General features: G+C 40.2%; 1 protein-coding gene across 1 annotated transcript in view; it reads left to right on the forward strand.

The window, feature by feature from the left end:
- The window catches only part of LOC124789327 (gem-associated protein 5), a 366,866-nt gene that overhangs the window by 155,474 nt on the left and 191,625 nt on the right, over positions 1 to 19,767 (forward strand). The window lies entirely within an intron of this gene.

Genomic DNA, 19,767 nt, shown 5'->3' on the forward strand with positions numbered 1-19,767 from the left:
TCCGATTCCACTCGTCAGATTTGAGCAAAGACATCGTATCTAAGGCAAAGGCGATACGTATAAGCAATCTCATAAAACAATGGATCATACTTGTAAACAAATGAATGTAGCGTGCGATAAAATTACAATCACGTTTGACGCAGTTATTTACTTAGCTATGAATTATATCGAAATGAATTGAAGATATTGAAAATAAATATGAACAAGAATTAAAAATTAATTTTCCTGTCTGATGATACTTATTCTCATAATTTATGCTAGTAGAAAAGCACAGAGAATCTTTAAATTGCATCACAGTAAAGCACTTGTTGAAGTCATAATATTATAAAATAACTAGAATTGACCTTATACATAGGTCAATTCTAGTTACCGATTCCAATGTTAGTAACTTTTTTGCAATAATTCAGAGAGCAATTAAAAGTGCAAAAATCTTATTACCCTCCATTTTAGTGCAGACACTTGCCGAAAAAAACAATCCGATTAATGAACCATCGAATAGTTGGAATCGATAACTAGATTTGACCCATATAGAAGGTCAGTCCTAGCTACCAATTCCAAATACTCGATGGTTCATAATTTTGGACATTTTTGCAGTAAATTTATGGGCTAGGTTTCTGTAGGAATTCTAAATTACTTATTGATCTCAGAACTACTACAAAAAAAGTAACAAATATTGTAGGTACAGATTCTAGACTTTCTCTTTCTCGTGGCAGTGAATAGAGGAATACGGAATGTAGAAACCATGTAACACTTTAGTGCACACACTAGTTGTTAAAACAGCCTAAATAACAAATCGTAGAATTAAACTATATAGGTCAGTTCTAGTTACCATTTCTAATATTATTCATTTTTTCGCTGAAGTTCAGACAGCAATTACAAATGCAGAAATCTTATTACAGTTCAGTACACAATGTACTGTGAAGTGGTTGGAATCTGTAACGAGAATTAAAGTATATATCTTTTTTCTAGTTACCAATTCCAATATTTGATAGACCCTGCTTTTTGTGAATTTTCATTACTTGTCTACTAGCCCCGTTAGATTCAATAACGATTAAACATTTTCGCTCTTTCATAATATGATGAGGTCATCATGTAATATACTGTAATGGATTTGCAGGTTCTCTGTGCTTTTCTTACTCACATTTTATGATAATTTATTTCAGACATGTATACTCCTTTTTCTGTTCTTATTTATTTTCGTTACCTTCGGTTCTCTTTGATATAATTTGTGGCTACAGTATCCCATGGCCCATGCTAGCGGATACAGATTGGTTCAATGACCTTCCTATTGTCATTGGATTAAAGTGAATAAATATTTATTCCATGACTTCGAGTTACTCTGTGGCGAATGATGAAAAGCAAGAAAATCGGAATGTGACGGGACTTTCTTACGAGACAGGATAACGAGTGGATGTGTAGGAAGTGTGTGCAATGAAACAGTCATTTTTAGCTGCCATTTTGTATAATTTGTGTTTTTTGAGATTCACAAGCGATATGTAATGTTAATGTGGAGTTTAGTAATGGCCATAGTACAGTCTGTTGCTTTTCAAAGCTAATTGCGCGTATTTAATTTTGATCAAAGGATTCTGGGATGAACTATTATGTACTGCAAGCTTATATAGGACTTCGAACATTTGGTGGTTGATGTTTGCTGTAGAACCTACTTCAATAACACGGTCAAAAGCATAGAGAAAGTTTTCTCTGCTAAAATGAACTCATTTCACTCGCAGACAATCATCAAATGACCAAATGCGAATGGCAGTGTACCAATCCCAGAAGATCCTATAGAAGTTTTCTTTCTCTTACATTTCAGTAATTTTACAGCCAACCATCGGAGTTGGCAGCTGCTTCTCCACCAAGAGAGTAAACTTGTCTGTGTGTACGAAATTAAGTATGTTGTGGGGGTTGTCGACGACACATGGAATATTGCACTTCACAGATATACAGAGACACTACACACACTAGTTCAATAACAATGAGTTTAATATTACCAGCTTAAACATTAATTCGTCTTTTGAGCAGTAAAATACAGTAAAAATGGCTAAAACGAGACAGGACGTACAAGGAGTGAAACATAGACACTGTCAACTATTCGTGTCCAAAAACAAATTAATACATGATCATTCAGTTATATGTATTGATGGTATCTGTTGAGATTTGTTGTCATAAATGTGTATTTTATGTTATGTGTTTGCACTAATGTTGTGCTTTGTATAATTTCGTGTACGACTGATGGAATCATTCTATGTGGCCCTCAGGGGCTCAGCATTTGTTTGCTGAGTACAGGCTTGGTGACCCCGGGGTTTCTGAACTGGGGCTGGTACACGTCACCAGTCTCCTGCCACCGTAAGGTCTGTGCATGCTGCAGCGACCACCATGCGGCATGGTGGTGGAACATTGTGTGTCTCAGGGAACGGGGATCTGGGCTTGACCACCTAGATCGCGAGGATGGAATAAACCTCTATTAAAAAAAAACCTCAATATCAAGGTATGCTGCACGCTAATGAGATGCATGGCTGTTGAGGTGTAACAGTCATTAATGGGCAACCTCTGGGGAACCTGCCGCACCTCATTTGTATAAGGTGTACTCAGGCACTCAGGGCTCTGTCTGAGTGGACCCTTATTTCCCTCGCTGCTCATGCGACTGAGATGGAACCCTCAAAATTTTCTTCTTCTCTTCCCACCGGGAAGGGTGTACCACCTGGGAGTTCTCACACCCATTCATCCAAAAGCATGAGGGATGCTAATCCTCCTTATAATCATTTTGTTGTCAGTAACGGGGCTCAAGGAGTCATGAATAACAATGTCTTTGTAGTGATCAAGAGGAAGGAGGAGACATTTGAAAAAGTGTCCCCCTTCTATATCCATGAAGGCTTAGAAGGGCTGGCTGGTACCCTAAAGTCTATTAAGTGGTTGTGCAATGGTTCCTTGTTTGTTGAGACTAACCGGGCAAAGCAGGTGGAACTCTTCCAGAAGCCACAGAAATTGAGTGAGTACGACATCATTGTTGAGTTGCATAACTCCCTTTAGTCCAGCAAAAGTGTGTTAACCCGCTGTGATATTATGGAAATAGATGTTGCTGAACTCAAACAAGAATGGGCACCACAGGGGATCATAGATGTGGAGCAAAGGACTCACAAGAACAATGGAGAAACTGAGAAGGCTGACACTTATATTGTGACCTACAATTCTCCAACGCTACCTGAACACATCATGGCAGGTTTCCTGTGACTTAGGGTTCAGCCCTATGTACCTAACCCTATGTGATGCTTCAAATGCCAGCGTTTTGGCCATAGAATGCTGACTTGCAGAGGTGAAGCGACTTGTGAGAAGTGTGGAAAGGCAGCCCATGAAGCTGGGATGGACTGTCCCTCTCCATCAGTCTGTATTAACTGCTCTGGAAGCCACCCAGTCTGGAGCCGAGCCTGCCCTGTTTTGGCAGAGGAATGAAAATTCTGGAAATCAAAGTGACCAAGCGGATCCCCTACGCAGAAGCCAAAAAGGACTATCAGGCGATGAAACTCCCTGTCTTTGCCACTTCTTATGCTTTGTTGGTGCACAAACCTGTTACTACGGTTGACGCTTCGACTCATATGACATCCATTGTTCCTTTATCTACCTCTGGCACCTGTACTTGCACATGTACGTGCCAAAGTAAAGTGAAAGACATAGCGATCCAGACAGCTATGATGACAGAGACCAGCAATCCTACCACTGTGCACAGCCCAAAAGCAGTGTGCCCCTCAACGCCAAGTTTCTTTTTAAAAAAAAAGGCCCTCACCCACCCCTTTCCCCCCTCATCCTTGCTGGGAAATGGAGCAGGGAAAGGATCCCAACATTTGGGTCAGAAGCTGACCTGGGTGCCATCAGAAGTCATTCTGGCACATCTGACTGATGAAGGCATCATGGATTTTGATGCCTCATCACCAGACCCAGTCAAACCTAAAACCCCACCTCACCGTACAAGTGCCTCACCATCCAGTCATAAATAAAGGAGTAAATTAAGACCACATTGATGAAATGGCTCCCATACTTCAATAGAATACAAATGGATACAGTACTCATCTGGCAGAACTAAGACTCCTTGTACAGGGCAGACCCTTTTGCCTCAGCTTTCAAGAGACTCATTTTAAAGAGACTAACACACCTGTTCTTGGAGGCTATCACCTTTATAGAAAAGATGACCTTACTGGTGACAGGGCAAAAGGTGGGGTTGCAGTGTTCGTAAAGGACACTTTTCATTCCTCACCTATTCCCTTGACAACAGCATTACAAGCAGTTGCTGTTCGGATAGTGGTCCATGTTGACATCACAGTGTGCTCTGTGTACTTACCACCCCATGAGCCTCTTGATAGTGGGGTCCTCACTCATCTTCTTGATGAACTACCTCAACCCTTTCTCCTTTTGGGGGACTTCAATGCACACAGTACACTATGGGGTTCTAACACCACATACCCCAAGGGTCAGGTACCTGATGATATGCTACACACAACAGATCTTTTACTGCTGAATATGGGTCAAGCCACACATTTTAGCACTGCAACACGTTTGTCTACAGCCATAGACCTCACCTTGTGCTTGCTTGCTCTTGGGGACACTGCTCAGTGGGCAGTGGATGATGGCCTTCATGGTAGTGACCACTTCCCTGTCTGGATCCATCTGCCTGATGGAGCAGATCCTGAAAGAAAGCTACTGAGCTGGTTATTCAAGAAAGCTAACTGAATGCTTTACAGGCAGTTAGCTGTTCTCAAGCAAAGTGAAGACATCCAGGACTGGGTGATCACATTACAGCTGTGATTCACCATGCCACTGATGCATCCATCCCAGAGACTGTGAAGTGCCTACTAGACAACCTGTCCCTTGGTGGAATGATGAGTGTCGTTTTGCAATCAGGCACAGGAGGGCAGCTATGCGCAGATTCAGTTGATGCCCTACAGATGACAATCTTGTGGACTTCAGAATGGTGCTTGTAAAGGCAAGGAAAACATTTCCAGAATGAAAACATCCCCCAGGTCCCCCAGGCTATGGCTAAGCCATGTCTCCACAATATCCTTTCTTTCAGGAGTACTAGTTCTGCAAGGTTCACAGGAGAGCTTCTGTAAAGTTTGGAAGGTAGGAGACAAGGTACTGGCAGAAGTACAGCTGTGAGGACGGGGTGTGAGTCGTGCTTGGGTAGCTCAGATGGTAGAGCACTTGCCCGTGAAAGGCAAAGGTCTTGAGTTCGAGTCTCAGTCTGGTGCACAGTTTTAATCTGCCAGGAAGTTTTGCAAGGAGAATAATTCAGTAGAGTAAGCAGAGCTCTTGGCAAGAGCTCCTGAACTCCATCAGTAGGTCCACACCTACATGTAAAGTATGGGAAGCCATTAGGAGGATCTCAAGGCACAACTCTTGACCGCCAATAGCAGCTATACAAATACAGGGGTCTCTTGTAACATCGACAAGGGACATAGCTCAGACAATGGCTGAATCATATAAATCCATTACGGCCGATTCCAGCCAGTATCCCACCTTCTGTCAATATCGGGAGGCACAGGAGAAGGCTGATCTTGATTTTCGTTCCACCAACATGAAAGAATACAAACAGCCTTTCTCTCTGTGGGAGCTGGATTCTGCATTGTCAGTTGCTTGTAATACAACCCCTGGACACGACCTGATGACCAACAGCATGTTGCAACGGTTGGACCGGCGGTCGATGGAAGTCCTCCTTCAGCTCTTGAATAAAATTTGGATAACTGGTGACTTTCCCAACTCGTTGTAGGAATCTATTTTAATCACAATTTTAAAACCAGGAAAGGATCAGACGGACCCTGGTAGTTATCATAGTATTAGCCTGATAAGCTGCATAGGAAAGACACTGGAGCATATGGTCAATTGGCACCTAGTGTGGGTTCTGGAAACCAGGTCCCTACTCAGTTGCTCCCAGTGTAGGTTCAGGAGGTACCGTTCCACTCTCGATAACCTAACCCTGCTCAAATCTGCAATTCAACAAGCTTTCCTTCATAACAACACATTATCAGTGTTTTCTTCGATTTGTAAAAGGCTATGACACTACCTGGAGGCGTAATATTTTGTTGCAGGTCCATCAATGGGGATTCCGTGGACGTCTACCCACCTTCATGTGTCCTTTCTCTCAGACAGATATTTTAGATACAGGGTTGGGAATGCCCTGTCTGACCATTTTAAGCAGGGGAATGGTGTCCCTCATGGGAGTGTTTTAAGTGTCATTGCTTTCACCATTGTGATCAATAGTTTATAACCAGAGTAGTGGTCAGGTTTGTTACTTTAGCCACTATATTTGCCTGTTCCACAGCTATGGTTTCTACATTTGCAGAAATAGCCACCTGGACAGCTGACATATTCGCTTACTCAGCGAACAGTTTCACCTGTGTAGCAGACGTGTTGGACTGTTCCGAAGCAAAATTTTCAGAATAAGGCTGTTGAAATATTCACTTCTGTAGCAGATATGTGAGACTGCTCCAAAGCTAAATTTTCAACTGTTGTTGAAATATTCGCTTGTGTAGCAGATATGCGAGACAGTTCCAAAGCTAAATTTTCAACTGTTGTTGAAATATTCGCTTGAATAGCAGACATATGAGACCGATCTGCAGCTAAACTAGCTACGGTATTCATCAAAAGTTTCATTTGATTTCAGAGTTCGGCCATAGGATCTTTGGATTATCCTTGGCCAGCATCTGCCGTTTGCCCTGGGTTTTGTTCATCACCACTGGGCTGCAAATTCACTTCCTGTTCCCTCTCCATTGTAAACTGTGATCTGGTTTTAACCATAAGAATTCATTTGTTCTCTATTTTTTTAATTACTTTACTCTGGACACAATTCAGCTTTGCCCCACGAAAATACACATCAGATTCTATACTCCAGAACATCTCTCCACAATTTGAACATGTCAAAAAAAAAGAGAGAGAGAGAGAGAGAAGCATATATCACTCTGCATATACTAAAGCATACAATAACTAAATCTACAAATATTCCTAACCTAGTCATTATCTGCAAAGACCAGATTAATGTGTGCAATGAGTTAGCATGCCATTCTTGTGCTTGCCTTTACTGCAGAATAGAACCGCATGAAGTTCATATGTGATGGACCCGCATTATCTTGGCTGCCTGACGTTGGATGTAGGTTGCATAGAATGGTGATGATGATGATTTATGGTGGAGGGTGCTAAACAGCTAGGTCATCAGCGCTTTTGCATTAATGTTATATCGAAGAAGATTTTCACAATCCATGGAAGAAGATCAGTAAACTGGAAAACTACTTTGGATCCCACCACAGGAAACATAAAGCAATCCCAAGAAGGTGAGGTTCATAGAAGCTCGTAACAAAACTCCAGTGAGACACAGCGGGATAACGAAATAAAATCATGGACAAATAACTGTGGCTGGATGACGACTTAGACATAATTCGTGACCGAGCCACTCTGACACATTAAGATATTACACCCAGTATTTCAGGAAGAATTCTGGACACCACACAAAATTTTAAGACACGAACGACACTCACCTTGTTATCAGTTAAAATAGAGGGAAGATCCTGTGGAAGTTCAACCCTCAGGTCATAATATAAAACACACTCAGTTAAAAGTTGTCATACTGACAGCTGTGTCCTGCATCTCTGACATACTGAAGGCTCCTCCCGATGCATGACGAAGCCATGTGTCAATGGACAATGTCCCATTCTAAGCTGAATAAGGGCTACTTCTTCACACCGTTGCGAGCGAAAGAAGGTGATCCACGGTCGCACTGAAGTCTTGATGGAATGTAGTTTATTGTTCCTCACTTCCAGCCACTGAGACTCCCACCAACACATGGCCTTCCTAGTCACAAATGAAGTGACAGCCTGCAGAGGTACTGAACAGCGGGTAGCAGGAGGAAGGGAGCAAACCTCCTTAGCAGCAGCAGCAGCAGCAGCAGCAGCAGGAGCAGCAGCGAGTGCATTTCCCTGGATGCCTATGTGCACTGGAACCCAGCAAAAAAGGACTAACCTTGTTTTGTCTTTGCAAGAGAAGGAGAGATCCTGCACTTGTTGCGCCATCTGATCTGTTGGGTACATCTGCCCAACAGCAAGGAGGCCACTTTGAGAATCAGAACAGAGGATAAAATTTTTGTCGCAACACAGTCTCATATGCTCCACTGCCCTCAGGATAGCAAACAGTTCCATGTAATAAACTGAAAACTCCTCTGGGTGCCCTATCCTTAGGACAATATCGGGGAACACGACGGAACAACTGAAAACATCTCCCTGCTTAGAACCATCCGTGTAGACAGTAATAAAATATGTGTGGCTATGTAAAATTTTATTAAATTTTATTTTAAAAACATGGTCTGGGGTACAATGCTTCTTGTAAGCAGTCAGTTCTAAAAGCAATCTGGCCCTTGGTAGTAGCCATGGGGAGACCCTACTGCACCCCTGGCTTTGGACCTGAATGCTCCCCACCTGTAATAACTGAAGGCTGTCCCTTGCACAGATCCCAAATGGCCGCGTTCCTTGTGGTAGATGATTGAACAGCCGTTCCAGTGATGGCCGAACAATGTCTCTGGATGCTGGCGATGTAGGAATGGACAATGCCCTATATGCTTGGCATACCACGAGAAGAAGACGTCGAATAGACAGCGGAGGCTCACCAGCCTCTGCACACAAACTAACAACAGGGCGGCATCTACATCTACATACATACTCCGCAATCCACCATACGGTGCTTGGCGGAGGGTACCTCGTACCACAACTAGCATCTTCTCTCCCCGTTCCACTCCCAAACAGAACGAGGGAAAAATGACTGCCTATGTGCCTCTGTACAAGCCCTAATCTCACTGATCTTATCTTTGTGGTCTTTCCGCGGCCTTGCTGACCCATAAATCTGGCATCCAAATTCAAACCGGGGTCACACCAAACCAAGGCCATATAAAGTTGGAGCAGACACACACTGTCAGCTCCCCAAGACCTATGACTGACACATTTTAGGATGTTTAAGGCCTTGAGACATCTCAGTTTCAGTTCTTTAAGGTGTGGCAACCTATTAGCTTCTGATCAAAGATAAGACCCAGATACTTCACCTTTTCCTTAAAAGTGAGAACGGTGTCCCCCAGTTTTAAAACAGGCAAATGAAACAGACAGCGGGAACGATTAAAATCAACACAAACTGTTTTCTCTAATGAGAATTTAAAACCTGTGGTGCAAGACCATTCCTCCAACCGCCTGATCGCCGGTTGCAATTGCTGAGTATCCGTGGTGAGGCTGGAGGATGCACAGAAGATGGAGAAGTTGTCCACAAACAAGGAACATAGTACTGGACGTCACACAGGAAGTGAATTTGCAGCCCAGTGGTGATGAACAAAACCCAGGGCAATCGGCAGATGCTGGCCAAGGATAATCCAAAGATCCTGTGGCCGAACTCTTAAATCAAATGAAACTTTTGATGAATACCGTAGCTAGTTTAACTGCAGATCAGTCTCATATGTCTGCTATTCAAGCGAGTATTTCAACAATAGTTGAAAATTTAGCTTTGGAATAGTCTTGCATATCTGCTACACAAGCAAATATTTCAACAACAGTTGAAAATTTAGCTTCGGAACAGTCCAACATGTCTGCTACATAGGTGAAACTGTTCGCTGAGCAAGCAAATATGTCAGTTGCCCAGGTGGCTAATTCTGCAAATGCAGAAACCATAGCTGTGCAACAGGCAAATTTAGTGGCTAAAGTAACAAACCTGACCACTACTGTGGGTAATTTAATTACAGAACAGGCAGAGTTAGCTGAGAAAGTAAAGGGTATAACCAATAAAGTGAACGAACTGCCCACAAGGGAAGATTTTGTTAAAGTATTGGCTGATGTGACTACTTTGACAAACGAACAGACAGAAATCAGAAAAGAAATAAATAGTATGAAGCAAACCCACGAACAATTTCACAAGCAATCGCCTGTAAACTGTTTTAGATACAACAATGGAATGAGGATCATTGAGGAGTTAATGGAAGATGTAAATCCTGGGGAACAACTTTGTAATAAACTGCCTGTATCAGCGACCCGTGCCGAAATAGACATATCTATCAGAGTAATCATGGATACCGAAGCTTCAATAAATGCGATCTCCAACAAATTATTTAATCAGCTATCCCAGGGGCCAGAGTTACTGATGTTGCCAATATGAAATTGTAAGATCATTGGAGCCCTAGGTACCCGCTCACAACCAGTCCAGATAGAAACTTTGCTAGCTGTAAGAATAGGAAATACAGCAATAATATGCATGTTCCTAGTAATTCAAAAATTAATAGAAGATTGTATCATTAGAGACTATGAGGAAGAAGGACTTAAAAATAGACTTCTTGTCTGGTTGTGATGGTTTGCCTTCTTTACTGGCTGAAAAAATAAGTGGTGAAAGTGCAGTACAGTCTACTGTAAATGATGTAACCAACAGGTGCACATTTGCTTTTCACAGTTGTTTACTTTCAGTTTTCACAACCCCCGTATATACATTTAATATGACCAGTGCACTATTGTTTTTGTTTTCGATAAGCCTCATTAATAGTTTGCAGGCAAACCTCCACATAATGCTACAATAGTTTACTATTGAACATCTACGAGCAGTAAAAACCTAACCACAAAGTTCACAGTTCTTGAAGAACAGATAAAGATACGCATAGAGCAGACACTGTCATTGTTTTAACACATGGCTTGATTATGTAACAATTGTTGTTCTAACCAACACAGGTTTCTCGTCTGAAACTTGGCCGTGGACTTACTGTCTTGGGACGAAAAATCGGGCCCTTTTATATCCTCACAATAATGGGTACTGAAACTACACATTGTTTGAAGTTAAATTTACAGAAATTGCAATTAAAACTTAACTCATTAAATTAACTGAATACGTCGAAAAATTGGTTCTTTTTAACAGTTTCTTCTACTACAAGAGTTAGGCCAAATTATTTGTTTAAATGATGAAATTAACAAATATTGTTATGCAAACCATACTTTTGACAAAACTGGTAATTACTTTGGAATTAATGAAGGGCTGATTTCGCTAACATGTTTTCGAATAGAGCCAAATATATACTTTAAGATTACTATTAGTTGTTCCTCCAAATGCTTATAATTAATACAGAATTTGTATTTGTTTATACATCAACAATTGAATTTAAGTTGTGAAACAATTACTAAGTTTTCCCAATAACAAAAGATACTAAGAAGGAATAGTCAATATCAATTAGAAAATCAATTACCTACATAAAACTAAGCACAAAATTAGATCTGGTGTTATGTTCTTTAAAACTGAGCACAAACAATCCCCTTTTATGAAAATGCAGATTATATTCACATATGTTAGCGCTAATTAGTTAAAAGTGAATAAATGAATTTTAAGGAGGCAGATTGCAAAACAAGAGGAGAAGTAAAACTATCCCAGCTTTTGTGATAATGGGTAAATGCCTCAAGTTGATCTGATCAGGGAAGAAAGGAGCATTGGAAATTACTGTCCAGGGCATAGGAGAAAGAAGGTGTAAACATACAGAAGAGGTAAGGGAAAGCAACGTACTTGGGTTAGCAGAACAAGCGGAAGAAAAGGCAAAGGAAGTTGTCCAACGAACTAAATGATCAATTGGTAGATGTTTTGGGGAAATACTTCCAGATTTTTGGAGAAAGGCCAATAATTATTAAGGGATTTACGTGCCATTTGGAGGTGTTTCTTCATGAAACACACTGTAACAAATCATATCCAATTCCTTGGAGATTGAGGAAATCAGTAAGTGAAGAAATAAACAGGATGATAAATTGGGACCTGGTAGAACCATCAGTCAGTCCATATTGCAGTCCACTGTTAGTTGTACCCAAACCAGAGGGAAAAATAAGATTGATGTTGGATGCAAGAGTCATCAATACAATTATTGTACCAGTGAGACCTCACCCAGAAAATATAGACGGACTCATTCAGAAGTTTTATGGAGTACTTCACCAGTATTGACCTCCAGACTCCATATCAGCATATCAAACTGGATGAACAATCAGAACAACATACAGCCTTCATATATGCCGGAAGAAGTTATCAGTTTAAGGTATTGCCTTTCGGTTTCAATGTGAGTGCAGGAATTTTTATAATGGCATTAGATGCAGTGTTAGGATGAGAACTAAGAAGTCGGCTCACCCTGTTTGTCGACATCTTAATCACTACCACAACATGGGAACAACACATCATCTTATTAAAGAGATTATTGGAAACTTTTAGGAGATCTGGAATAACTGCAAACCTGCAAAAGTTTCATTTCTGGATGAAGAAGATAAAATTTTTGGGTCATTTAATTGATGTCAAAGGAATTTTACCAGACAGTGCCAAGATAAGCACTATTAAGAATTTTCCTGCACCTAGGGATAAGAAACAACTTGCATTTTTGGGTTTAGCCTCATTTTCTCGATGGTTCATATAGGACCAGGTCATGAATGCAGAGCTATTAGTAAATTTGTTAAGAAAGAATGTTTCTTGGCAATGGACAAATGACTGTCAGTATGCATTTGAGAAAATTAAATACGCTCTGGTAAATGCGAAATTGTTGCATTATCCAGATATGGACTTAATATTTTTGCTTGATGACAGATTCTTCAAATGTTGGATTAGGATTTTGTCTTTTCCAAATTAAGACAATTAATGGGCAACCTACATTATGCCCTATAGTTTTTGCAAGGATATTGTCGAGTTGTGAAAGAGCATATACTACGACTAAGCTGGAAGCATTAGCTATAGTTTGAGCTTTCAAGAAGTTCCATCATTATTTATTTGGGGCACAAACAATAGTCTATTGTGATCACTAAGCCCTCAGCTTCATGCAAACATGCAAGGTACTTGCACTGAGATTATTAAGGTGGACAACGGTGTTACAAGAGTATCGATTTCACATACGTTATATTAAAGGAAAGGACAATCGAATTGCAGATGCCCTACCTAGGCTTCCAGAAATATCAGCTCAGGAAGAACACTTTGGTGATCGCAAAGTAGAATTTACTATCATATTAATGAAAGAACCAATGGCAAGGAGGTATTATTTGGAACTATGCCAAGGGATGGAGAAGTTGCAGAAATAGGATATATGCTGGTGTGGTGGCCAACAGAAATTGGAACAGTCTGAGTACACCATCCTTAAAGACTATTTTAAGGTGATAAATGGAGTTTTATTCCATCGTATTGAAAGGAGATAATTGGTGTGTATGTATTTCTGAAAGCCATGAAGTCAAGTTGATACAATATACGAAGCGTGTATTGAAGTAAGACCATTTTGAAACTTAAAAATGACTTGCTAAGATATCTCAATAATTTTATTTTTGCATTAAAGCCCGTACCTTAAACTACTTTTATACATAATTTCTGTCAATATTGAGGCACTTGTCATAATGTTGTACCAGTTCTTGAATACCCTCCTCATAGAAGTCTGCCGCCTGACTTGTTAACCACTGCATCACCACTGTTTTGACTTTGTCATCGTCTTGAAGACGCTGACCCCCCAGGTGTTTCTTCAAGTGCAGGAACAGATGGTAGTCACTGGGCGCAAGATCGGGGCTGTACAGAGGATGATGTAGAGTTTCCCATCGAAAAGATGTGATGAGATCTTTGGTCTGATTCGCCACAGGCGGACAGGCATTGTCTTGCAGCAAAACGATGCCCTTGCTCAACTTACATGGACTGTTGCTTTGATTCTAGTGTGACGTAGGCCATCCATGTTTCATCGCCTGTAACAATTTGGCTTAAGAAATCATCAACGTCGTTGTGATACCACTTAAGGAAAGTCAATGCACTGTCTAAACATTTGGTTTTTGTGCACATCCGTCAACATTTTTGGTACCCAACGTATGCACAATTTTCGGTAATTCAAGTGCTCGGCCACAATGCCATACAAAACACTACGGGAAACATTAGGAAAGACATCCCGCAAGGAAGAAATCGTAAAGTGTCTGTTTTCTCATCTTATTGTCCACTTCCTGCACCAAACTTTCATTAACGACCAAAGGACGTGCACTCCGTTATTCATCATGCACATTTGTGCTGCCAGCTTTAAATGCTCTCACCCACTTTCTTACCATTCCATCACTCATTATGTTTTCTCCATAAACTGCACAGATCTCATGATGAATATCGATTGCTTTTAGGCCTTTAGCACTAAGAAATCTTACAACAGCCCATACTTCACAGTCGGTGGGACTCATGATTATCGGAGACGTCTTAAACACTCAGTACACAACGTAAACAAGGACGTCAGTGTGTAGATTAAGGTACAGGCTTTCAGGTAAAAATAAAATTATTGAGATATCTTAGCACATCTTTTTTTAATTTCAAAACGGTACTTACTTAAAAAACACACCTCATACACATCTGGCATGGGGCCACTTTGGAGTGATTTAGTGTGCCATTAAGCTACGAACATATTGCTACTTTCCTAATTTGCAATGGAAAGTACAGAAGGTCATTAGAATGTGTGTAATGTGTCAAAAAACAAAACTTAATAATAAAGGTAGCATATATTACCAGAGAAATGACTAGCTTAGGTATCCTTAGATGTCTGTGGGGCATTACCTAGAGCACGAGGAGGATATAGATACATTGAAGGCTTCTTGGATGTATTTACAAAACATGTGAAGTTATATCCAATGAACACCATCTTTTGAAATTATTGCTGGAATATGTACCGCAAGTAGGGAAACCACAAGCTATTATATCAGATAATGGCAGTAATTATTCAGCTGGAGGAACACATTGGAGCAAAAAGGGATTAAACAAATACTAACATCAAGATTTAATACACAAGCGAGCCCGATTGAGAGGGTTTTTCATGGGCTTAGTTGATTTATGAGGACATATTGTCCGAATAGTCAAACATGGTCGATAGAATATGTGCAAGAATTCAAAAACATTGTAAATTCTTTACCGCATACCTCAACGGGTTTCACACCAGAGGAATTAATGTTTCAAAAGGAAGAAAGGAATGAGTGGGTGAATAGTCTACTTGGGAAGAAAAGATTAAGTTGGCTTTAGTGGCCAAAAGGGCCAGAAAGAGAAAGGTAAAATATGACAGTAAGATAAAGAAAACACAAACTTTTGCTTTAGGGGGTAGTGTGTTGTTGCACACTCATCCACTGGCATCTTATTGAAGAAGAGGTACAAGAAATTGAAATTGTTGGACCGTTTGAAATAATAAGGATTCCACATCCTGGGACATATCTATTGGCCTACCCAGTGACGGGAAAGGTGAAGGGACTCTATCCTCACCATGATATTAAAAAGTACTATGCGAAATTATAATTAGTCCAGTCTCTAGTAAAGATTGTATATATTAAGGAGATTTTTTTTCAATTCGTTTTTAGGTGGAGGTAGGTGTAGTTAGATAAGTAAGTGTATTGATGTTTGTTTTTAGCAGAACCACAGGAGGAAGCTGATGCTGATTGTATACTGTTATGTGTATGTGAATAACTTTTGTGTTTATTTCCAGAATTAATTTTAATTTTGTATGTGCTCATGTTCTCATTTAAGTATAAAGAGTGAAGTAGTTTATGAGTGATCGTGTCAGTATGTACTGGAAGCAAAGATTTTGATAGGAAATGATTCCAAGTAGCTCTGGACAGTGAATTTCATGCACTTGTCTGAGAAGTATGCTAATGCAAAATAATTTTTCTGGGGATACTAGATAACAAAGAGCAGGAGTGTGCATGTCATATTGTGATTGACTTTACTACAGTTAGGAGGACCTTTGCTACATAACCAAAATTTCAGTGTCTTGTAAAAGGTAAACTAATGGTGGCTGAGCTGAGTTATGTTAGATTCGGATGCTAGCGAGAAATTACCATGTATTGGTGGTTAATTATTTGTATTACTTGAGCAAATGGACTTACAGTGAAGCAAGCAAAGTCATATGACATTGTATATGAGGGAATATATGACTGATTAAATAATATATGAAGTTGTCAAAATATAAGTGCTGTGTAATCTTGCGTGTCCATGGACAACCTGTGACTGTTGATAGAGTACAAACAATGCACCATAATTAGGAACATTATGAGAACTCATATCGTGTTGAGATGGATCCACAGTGTAATTCAATGAAAATAGGGTATAAAAACAGTGATATTTAACAAAAGTGTCATAATTGAGAAATAATGGTGAATAATGAACAGAGAAAAACTTGATCTGAAACTATCATGCCAGTCCAGAAACATGTTAGTATGCCAATCGACTAACAATTTCAGGGCCTAGAAAAAATTCAGAGTAAGGCTTCAGAAGGCTCAGACTGGTCATTCTGTTTCATGTTCACCACTTCCCATTCCTGATCCCGATGTGAGCCCGTAAACACCTGGTCCACCGCGAGGGACAACCCGATCCCGATCCATCGACTACACGTCCCAGTAGCAGTTTTGAGGGAGAGAGTCATCATTTGGGACCAGCCTGCCATGCAGCACCCAGCTTCCCTGTGAGATTGACCGATGTGACCCAGCTGTTCTGCAATAACTAATTGTGAAAAAACTGAACAATAAGATTGTATTTTAAATTAAGAAATTTCAGTTACAACTACAAAAATTCGAAATGGGATTTGGAAACCAGGTTGGCTGACCTCACTTCTGGTTTTCAATGGTTTCCTGTGGGGGCTTTTCCCAGACGGGGAGGTCCGAAATCTAAAAAGGCCGTTGCCCTACCAATCACCTATGGTCAGCGGTGTTTGTTAAGTGTAGTCCAGCCTGAAGTAGGCATAGTCGTATGCAGTGAGTGCAGAAGGGGTTTGCAAAACGTTGTAAACCAATTTTTGCTCCCATGGGGTGCCATATAATATCCCTTGGTCCATGCTAGCGGATACAAATCGGTTCAACGACTTTCCTATTGTTATTGTTTTAAATTGAATATACCGGGTGATCAAAAAGTCAGTATAAATTTGAAAACTGAATAAATCATGGAATAATGTAGATAGAGAGGTACAAATTGACACATGCTTGGAGTGACATGGGGTTTTATTAGAACCAAAAAAATACAAAAGTTAGAAAAATGTCCGACAGATGGCGCTTCATCTGATCAGAATAGCAATAATTAGCATAACAAAGTAAGACAAAGCAAAGATGATGTTCTTTACAGGAAATGCTCAATATGTCCACCATCATTCCTCAACAATAGCTGTAATCGAGGAATAATTTTGTGAACAGCACTGTAAAGCATGTCCGGAGTTATGGTGAGGCATTGGCGCCAGATTTTGTCTTTCAGCATCCCTAGAGATGTCAGTCAATCACCATACACTTGCAACTTCAGGTAACCCCAAAAGCTATAACCGCACGGACTAAGGTCTGGGGACCCAGGAGGTCAAGCATGACGAAAGTGGCGGCTGAGCACACGATCATCACCAAACGATGCGTGCAAGAGATCTTTTACATGTCTAGCAATATGGGGTGGAGTGCCATCCTGTTCTAATAAAACCCCATGTCATTCCAAGCATGTGTGTCAATTTTTACCTCTCTATCTACATTATTCCGTGGTTTATTAAGTTTTCAAATTTACACTGACTTTTTGATCACCCAGTATATCACGAGGTGGCGCGTTTCGCCTGTGCGAGTGAAATATTTATTCCGTGACTTAGAGTTGCTCCATGGCAAGCAAAGAAAAGTAAGAAAATCAGTATGTGACAGGACTTTCTTACGAGACAGAATACCGAGAGGATGTGTAGGAAGTGTGTACAATGAAACAGTCATTGTTAGCCGCCATATTGTATAATTTGTGTTTTTTGAGATTCACAAGTGATATGTAATGTTAATATGGAGTTTAGTAATGGCCATAATACAGTCTGTAGCTTTTCAAAGGTAATTGCATGTATGTAATTTTGATCAAAGGATTCTGTGATTAACTATTATCTACTGTAAGCTTATATAGGACTTCGAACATTTGGTGGTTGATGTTTGCTGTAGAACCTACTTCAATAACACGGTCAAAAGCACAGAGAAAGTTTTCTCTGCTAAAAGAAACTCATTTCACTCGCAGACAATCATCAAATGACCAAATGCGAATGGCAGTGTTCCAATCTCAGAAGATCCTATAGTAGTTTTCTTTCTCTTACATTTCAGTAATTTTACAGGCAACCGTTGGAGTTGGCAGCTGCTTCTCCACCACAAGAGTAACTTGTCTACATGTACAAAATTATGTACTTTGTGGGGGTTGTCAACACCACACAGAATATTGCACTTCACAGACATACAAACAGAGACACTACACACACTAGTTCAGTAACAGCGAGTTTAATATTACCAACTTAAAAACATTAATTCTTCTTTTGAGCAGTAAAATATAGTAAACAGCTAAGTAATTAATCAGGTGAACTGTGAATATAATTTTATCGTATGCTACATTCATTTGTTTATGGGTATGATCAGTTGCTATTGAAGATGTAGTGTCTCTGCCTTAGGTATTGCCAACGACATTGCTCAAAGCCGACAAGTGGAATCAGCCCCATTTTTGTACAGAAACTGTGAACCACATGAAAGCATTTATGAGCTCTTTTTGCATTATTGGATTCGTTGTTGTCTTATATATTGTTGGTATACTTTCTAGAACCACAGCAATATGCTGCATATATCTTACTTTTGAAGCTAAGTAAGGCAATAATTGTAAGTATCTACCATTTATTGAGCATTAAATTTTTAAATTTTGATATTCTTATCGAACTTCTAGTCAGTTATTTGTGGTATATTTTTTGGTACTATCTTCTGAAGTTGGGCATGAGGTGCCTGAAATTGGTAAAGTAATAAAATTTCTTTGTGCAGCCGATTGCTGATTATTTCAACAAATGATGATGATAATTATTATTATTATTATTATTTATCATCACACATGTCCCACTAAAATAATACAAACTTTTGACCACTGGGACTTCCATATCTCACATCTGTCTAGTGTTACGATGTTGTGAGATGCTTTCGGAACTTGAAGCAAAATACTGCAGACCATGGAATGGATATATAGAAGACTGTGATTGATCAAATGAGGTGGTACATGTTTATGGCTGGCACAGGGCATCATTTTCACGATGTCACCTTATGTCACCTTCTTCTCCATTCCAAGAATGTCTGGGGTAACTGTTGTCGTTTGCTTACATCATAGATTTTGTGTGGAAACATTACTATACACATTAAGTAATTCAGCTGGTTTGTACATAATTTGCATGCAGTAGGATGTGTATGCCCCAGGAAACTTCATATAATGTAGAAAACATTGGTGTGTGGTTTGTCAAATGCTCACATGTTGTGCTATAAACTTGTGTGTGTTATTTCATGTTTTTCATTGTCAGAAGAAATGTGTTTTGGGACTGATTTGTGATAGTTTTTCCTATAATTTCCACCCTGATAAAACCATTTTAAAATTAAAAATTTCACTCTGAAAATCCTAGATTCAAATGAAAACATTTATCTAGTTAGGTTTCTGATAAATTTTAACTTCAGCACAATGGCTTATTAGTCATTGTAGACTTTACCCCCCCCCCCCCCCCGCCCGTTCCCCCCCCCCCCCCCCCCCCCCCCGCCCGTTTCCCCCAAGCCAGCACTCATCACCTCAGTGGTACGCAACCCCACAACAGGCTATAGCAGTCAACTCACCCCACCACTGCCCCACACTGAACCCAGGGCTATTGTGTGGTTCGGTCCCCAGTGGACCCCCTGGGAATGCCTCGCACCAGACGAGTGTAACACCAATGTTTGCATGGTAGAGTAATGATGGTGTACGCATACGTGGAGAAAGTGTTTGCGGAGCAACCGC

The sequence above is a fragment of the Schistocerca piceifrons genome, chromosome 3 (assembly GCF_021461385.2).
Source record: "Schistocerca piceifrons isolate TAMUIC-IGC-003096 chromosome 3, iqSchPice1.1, whole genome shotgun sequence".
Classification (NCBI taxonomy): domain Eukaryota; kingdom Metazoa; phylum Arthropoda; class Insecta; order Orthoptera; family Acrididae; genus Schistocerca; species Schistocerca piceifrons.